Genomic DNA, 8,188 nt, shown 5'->3' on the forward strand with positions numbered 1-8,188 from the left:
TTGAACTGGTTTTTCTCGAAAGGTACTCTTCCACTGTTATGGATTGTTTGTCCTGTCCACGGATTATTTTAGCTGCTGCCTTGGATTACACTCTGTAATTGTTGCCCTTTATTTAATAAAACTGTTTGTTGTTTTGTATTTTGGAAACTAGTTTTGAGTACCCTTGATATCAACTAAGTGGACTTTTGGTAATTTTTGTTGTGTTTGATTTTGCATTCGAGAGCCCGGGTTGGGAACTGACTTATGGTTGTACCAAATGTTTTTCATTTTTTTTCTGTCGAATCTTAGTGGTGTCTTTATTTTAGAATGAAACTTCCAAACCGAAATCACTCCACTTCGAAATGAAATGAAAGAAAATTATAATAAGCAAATGTTTGCGAAAGCAGAAAGAAAGTGTTCTTTGTCATGTGTTGCAAGTTTCTTTGTCGTGTGTTGCAAGATAAGCTAACTAGTGCCTGTGTAAGCAATTACAGACAGGCTGTAATCATTTACCAGTGCCTCTGTACTAAAAGTCCAAGTCTGCTCCCTTGCTGTGGTAGAGGTGCTCCTAAGTGCATTTGTTTGTTGTGTTGTATTTCTTATACTTATGATATTATTGGAGTTGGTTTTGGTATTTTTTTTTTCATTGCATCGATCCAAGAGTTGTTGTATCTGTGTTTTTCAATGAGAAAGTTTGCATTTGTGATAACTAATTCATTATGCTTTATTATGATGTAGGGTAGTGGTTTCTTTCCTATTCCACTGAGGGCATTAGTTTAATTGTAAGACCAAATGGAATCCTCGAAAAGCAAAGTAATTAGAGTTTAGTCATTTCTGATTTATTTGTTGTTTTGGAGAAATTTATTGAATCTTGTTAATTTGGACTGTTTTATAGTGGCAGTGTCGTGCTTGGATGAATTCATCCTATATTGTCGAGATGAATAGTTTACTACAATCCAGACATGAGAGGCGCATAGCGAAAACTCCTTTTAGGTGGATGTTAGAAATTATAGATCCTATAGAGCTAAACATGAAATTGTTTAAACAGTTGGTTCGTCGATGGGTTCCACACCATAAATCATTTAGAGTTAGGCAAGAATTGGTCCCTTTGAATGTGGTGGATGTGGTCATGAGTTTAGGTTTAGGAGTAGGGGGGTTGGAGGTTCATTTTGATGAATCAATTATCGGCAAAGTTGGAGAATTGTATAATTCCACCAAAACGAAATTGAAAGACACGGTAAACATGTTTAATAACATTGTTGTTAACGAGGAAGTTGATGTAGATATCGTATGTCGTTTGTATATATTAGTTTCTTTTGTGGTGTTTTTTTTTTCTAGGAAGGCAAGATATGTTACTAAAATGTCTTGTCTAGTGTTAGATGATTTGGATACTTTGGGTAATTATGATTGGAGTACGGCGATACATAAATATCTTGTAACCAATCTTAACCGATGTAATAAAAAGTTATTGACTGGAGAGATTGCTAATTCTGTAAGCATAAGTGATGCCGCTTTACCATTTATTAAGTAATTTGAAAAGAAAAAAATATATTCAAGAACGAAAATAAGATTGAATCAAACTTATTTAAGAAAATATATCACAAGTTCAGAGTCATGTAAATGCTCAATTAATGAACTATGTAAATGCTCCATCATTAATATAAAGAGAGAAAGAGAAATATTGTTAAGAATACTAAGGAGATGTAAAGTATTTTTGGAATAAAAGAAAATAGTGAGGATGTGTAGAATATTTTTAAAATAAATTAAAATACTGGACAGGTGCAGGATCCACTAAGAAAAGTGGAGAAAGCAACACCCGAAAGTCTAAGTCAAACACGACATATTCCATAAAAATTGAACCTTTAGAATATGCAAGAGCTTTTAATCATACCATTAAACTTTGATTCTAGAAATTAATTCTAATTTTCAGTAAGCAATAATTAATCCGGGAATGACCGATAGAAAGAACAAGTACCGAAACATATCTGAATAGGAGGAGTAGGGTCTATCTACATGGATACTTGAATACGTGACTTTCCAGTTCGTATACCTTAATGAATGATATAGATGGGGAAGCGCAAAAGTCTATCTACATCTTTACAATTTTTATATCATTTAATGAATAAGTTTAATAGAGAAACACAATGATCTATATATGTTTTTCTAATTTTTCTACCATTTAATAAATGAATTTGATGATAAAACACAATGACATTTATAATTAAATATTACAATAACGTAATTTTTTATTTTTATTTTTGACATATTCTTAATTGATTGAAAGTGTTTTTATAAATATATGACGCAAAATTGTCTTGTCTTAAAACATGTATAAAACCTTTTAAATATTGGTTCATCTTGTTCTTTTCAACTTTTATTTTTACTATTGAATTTATTGTTAGAAGCTCGTTTCCATAACCATATATTCTTTTATAATGATCCATTAACATGGTCTAATGCAATTGCTTTTGTCTGATAAACCATGCACCAAAAAATAACAATGTTTCATTTTCTAATTACTTTATCTTAAATATCAACCACATTATTTTTTTATTTTCTCTTACTATTCTCTCTAACTTCTTATTTATTCACTCCACAATAAGATTAAATTCTCTATTGCAACTATGATTATCAATAATTTCCTGCAACTATCATGCATTGACTACAAACATATCAACTTAAGTTTACCTCCGCCAATAGTCCTCATTTTTCTGTTTTAAATTTTAAGAAAATTGTTATAATTGAATTAATTATTTATTTATATAAAGTTTTGAATTAATTTTATTTATTTTAAATGAAATAATTTTAATTATTTTAAATTTTATTTTTTAATTATTTTAAAATTTTTTATTTAATTATTTTAAATTTTCTGTTCTAAGTGTGACATCCCAATAATATACGTCATGCATATAATAATAAGACGTCATCCATTATAATAAAGAAAGCAGTTGGAGTGCAGACAGACAGTTAAGAGTCTTGAGTATAGGGATTACAGTTATCCAAATTGAGTAGGAATTTAAAACTTGAAGCACTAAAGTATTTCAGAATAACATAAGAAGGAATTGTTTGTAGATAACATAAGGGGGTCATGAAATCTCCTAGCAGAACTAAGCAGTTGCATCGCTGTTCTCCTCCAAGACTGTCTCCANAGTAACATCCTCGCCATCTGCTCCCATCCAAAATGGATGATCATCGCAAGAGAAAACACGCAGACATAGCACAACANAACCAAATGCAAGGGTGAGCTAACTATATAAAGACATGCAATTATATTCACATATACATATCAAAATTAATCTCAAGTCAAAAGTATGCAAACCAGACAATACATGACATAAATCCTAACATATTATCTTCTAGACTTGACTCGTCCGGACTTTAGAATGATAGTCGAGCTATGGCGGGTCATGCACCCGTGGTGGCTTGTGATACTTAGGCTCCCCCGCCCTGCCACTCACGAGGTTAGTCTATTCCGTTCCTTGGAGCATGATGGAAGCCTCCAAGACTAAGACCTCCTGCTACTCCTCACCACATGGTTCAACCTCTCTAAGTGAGTTTGATTGACCATTGGAGCGTCAAGAAGACCCCCAAGACTGAGCTCCTACTTTCATTCTAAAACACTAATAATCTCACTAAGAGATTCTACACAGATGGAACTTAGTTTACCACTTGGATCGTATTTTCATCACTTTATAATCATATACTTTTGCCACAATTAACATATACACAATCTCAACAATATACATTACTCACTCATCACAAATTATAAAAATAACTACTCCCTAATTTAATTTAAATTAATCAATACCATATAAGCTTTTATAATTTATTTACAATACCTAAACCCTACAGATAAAAAACCAGGTTTTCTTTCGTTATATTATAATATTTATATTAAACCATAATTCTATTATAATATTTATATCAAACCATTACAGAAACACTTCTAATTAAATTAACATTCATAATATAATATTATAATATTATCATACATACGTATTATATATATATATATATATATATATATATATATATATAAAACTATATTATATTAATAGAAATTAATATCATCCGTACATATACAAATGTAATATATAACTATAATATATTAATATTATTTATTACCTGTCCTGCACCTTATATATATATATATATATATATATATATATATATATATATAAATAATAGTATATTATATTAACAATTAATTTCAAAAGGAAAATCCCTTTTCTGATAAAAGTAAAGTTCCAAGGATCCCACAGTAAACACTCTTTATTCTAATATAAAAAGGAATCACCACACAATCCATTGGACATTTGGATTTTTCCTCTGCACTGAAAATTTTTGCTTCCATTTAATAAAAGGTATTCATCTTCCCTCACTTCTCTCACCGTCTAGCACCTTAAATACACATCCTCTGCATGTCACCAACGTACCATGACACCAACAAATCATGAAATACTTTCCCATATATATTAATATAATATACCAAATATCACATTACATAAAACTTAACCCATGGTCTCCCATCATTCTCATGAACCACCACTCATTATTCTTGTTCCCTTTTGGTCTCACTTTCCTCACCCACACACTATACTACATTCCTTCCTCACACTTTCATAAACTACCCCTGTCATACGTAATTATATTATCAATTCCATCTCTACTCTGTTTTCTCTCCTGCACAAAACATACACTACCCATTCTTCTTCTCTTTCCCTCACTAACCTTTTTTTCACTTTCTCTCTACAGGGACTTAACCCCTCCCCCTTGTTACATGCACTATAGACTCCATCCAAACAACCCCACTCATAAAACCTTTCCAACCCAACCTAAGCATCAAACTCTCACAGTTCTTTCCCAAAGTTATCCTATAACCACTTCCATTTTCTTTTCCATTCTCTCTAGCTCAACCTTTCACAGACTTAAACAACCCATAATCACCCATGGACACTCAAAGCTTACAAGAATACTCACGCACCCGAGACCAACCCAAACACACTTCATCTCCTTTGTAGCTTCCTAGAGTCAACCACTCNTTCCACNAAATACTTAAAATCCAACCTATGCAGCACCCATCATTTTATTTCCNAAAGCTAGTGATACTACCNTTTGAACATACCATACCAACACCCCAAAACCCTTCATCCACGGTAAGCAGGCATTAAATGAACATCACAACATCTAAAGACCAAAATACATTATAAAAACAAGTGTTCATCACAAATCACACTTACTCGAAAGCAAACGTGATCACTTCCTTTACCAAAAAGAAGTTCCCAAATACACATCAAATACAACATACAACCAGAACATAATAATTCTACACATATAAGAAAAATTTCTAACAGCTCCCCTTACCTTTTGGTTCTCACAGCACAGTTCCTAAAAGNGTCCTAACAGTACCTCCGCACAGAGGTAATTCCGATAGTACCTACAAGCCACCAAATTGGTGTAGAGCCTAGTCTTTAGGACTTGATAGGATAAGGAAAATAAAAATAACTCTANTTGCAAGGTAGAACCTTTGCATGAGTAAAACCCTAGGGTGCGCAGAATGGGAAATTACCTTATTAGTGGAGAGACGCGAAACTAATCAGATGGATTGGAAGCTCTCGACTCCGGGAACATAGGGGAACCACCTATTTGAAATAACAACGGTGGAACTTTGAGAAATTGGTACAGAGAAGGTGGAGCAAGGTTAGAGAGAAGTTAGAGAAAATAAGAAATCTGAGTTCTAGAGAGAGAAGGGAAATGAGGAAATGAAAATCTGAATTGGGGAAAGGGACCCCTCTCAAGGCCATGTGACCAATTCGAGTGGGCCCGCTGCCCTTATTAGGCCCAATGGCTTATTTATTTTTCTGAGGCCCTTACATTCCCCCCAACAAATATAATTTTCGTCCGCGAAAATAGAGCTTACCAGAGAATAGGTGAGGGTAAGAGCTTCGCATCTCATCTTCGACTTCCCAAGTAGAGTCGTCGGTCCTCTCATCCCATACAACCTTGACGAGTCTGACACTCCTTAAATTCTTCCCTTTCGTCTGATTCTCATTAACTCGTACAGGTTGTACTTCTATGGACAGGTCTTCCCTCAACTGGATGTCTTCAACCTCTAACACATGGGATGGGTCAGGTACATATTTCCTCAGTTGGGAAACATGGAATACTGGGTGAAGATTAGCCAACTGAGGTGGCATGGCAACCTCATAAGCTACTGGTCCGATACGCCATAGAATCTGGTAAGGACCAAGATACCTGGGTGACAACTTCTTAGCTCTAATGGCCCTTCCCACACCAGTGGTAGGAGTCACTCTGAGGAACACATGATCTCCTACTGCGAACTCTAAGGGCTTTCGTCTCTTATCAGCATATGACTTTTATCGGCTTTGTGATGCTTTCAATCTCTCCTGAATCAACTTCACCTTCTCGGTGATCTACTGCACTAACTCAGGTCCTATCAACACCGCCTCTCCGTCCTGGAACCAACAAAGAGGGGTTCTGCAGCGTCTCCCATACAAGGCCTCAAATGGTGCCATACCGATACTGGCCTGATAACTGTTATTATAAGTAAACTCTACTAGCGACAACACCTCGTCCCAAGCTCCTAGATGATCCAGTATACATGTCCTCAGCAAGTCTTCCAAGGACTGAATCGTTCTCTCAGATTGGCCATCGGTCTGAGGATGATAAGCCAAGCTCATCTGCAACCTGCTACCCATCTCATCCTGTAATGTTTGCCAAAATCTGGAGGTGAATCTCGGATCTCTATCAGATATGATGCGGAAGGCACCCCATGTAGTCTCACAATCTCCTTAATGTACAACTGCGCCAACTTTGCCATTGACATCCTCAAATCAATTACCAAGAAGTGGGCACTCTTGGTCAATCGGTCTACTATCACCCATATGGCATCATGTTTCCTGAAAGTACGTGGTAAATGGGTAACAAAGTCCATGGCTATGCTATCCCATTTCCACTCTGGAATCTCCAAAGGCTGCAACAAACCTCTAGGTCTCTGATGCTCTACTTTGGCCTTTTGACAAGTAAGGCAAGAAGCAACAAACTGGGCCACATCCTTCTTCATACCCGACCACCAGAAGGATAACTTAAGGTCTTGATACATTTTAGTCATACCTGGATGTATGCTAAAACGACTTCGGTGACCTTCTTCCAAGATTACTCTCTTCAACACTTCATCATTTGGAACACAGGTTCTACCCTTGAACCGTAGAAGATCATCTGTACCTGTGTTAAAGTATTTCCCTTGTTCAGTGCCAATCAAAGACCTAGACTTCAGAAGTTTTGGGTCTACTAGCTGTCCTTCATAAATCCTTTCAAAGATGTCACTGGATATGACCAATTTGCAGCACCTAATGCCATCAGGTTCGAACTCCACATCTAGCTTCAGATCACTAAAGCTCTCCACTAATTCATACTCTCTGACCATCAATGAGGACATATGCACCACCTTCCTGCTAAGGGCATCCGCCACCACATTTGCTTTCCCAGGGTGGTATAAGAGCTCAAAATCATAGTCTTTAAGGAACTCCNTCCATCTTCTTTGCCTCATGTTTAGTTCTTTCTGATCAAATAAGTACTTGAGACTTTTGTGATCGCTGAACACCTGAAACTGTGCACCATANAGATAATGCCTCCATATCTTCAAGGCAAATACGACTGCAGCTAACTCCAAGTCATGAGTGGGATAATTCTTTTCATGCACTTTGAGTTGTCGTGAGGCATAAGCAACCACTCTTTTCTCTTGCATTAATACACATCCCAACCCCTGATATGAGGCATCACAGTAAACCTCAAAGGGTTTTCCTGTGTTAGGGATAACCAATACTGGTGCACTAGTCAACCTCTTCTTTAGCTCTTGGAAGCTAGTCTCACATTTATTCGTCCAAACGAAGGGTTGATCCTTCCTGGTCAACTGAGTCAAAGGCGCCACAATCCGAGAGAAATTTTCTATGAAACGCCGGTAGTAACCTGCCAAACCCACAAAACTCCTGACCTCTGTAACAGTCTTAGGTCGTTCCCACTCCATCACTGCTTGTACCTTAGCCGGATCAACAGAGATTCCACCAGCCGAGATAACATGCCCTAAGAAGTGTACTTCTTCCATCCAGAATTCACATTTAGACAGCTTTGCATATAACTTTCTCTCTCTCAACACGCCAAGCACGGTTCTAAGGTGCTCTTCGTGCTC

This window comes from Vigna radiata, unplaced genomic scaffold (assembly GCF_000741045.1).
Source record: "Vigna radiata var. radiata cultivar VC1973A unplaced genomic scaffold, Vradiata_ver6 scaffold_161, whole genome shotgun sequence".
NCBI lineage: Eukaryota > Viridiplantae > Streptophyta > Magnoliopsida > Fabales > Fabaceae > Vigna > Vigna radiata.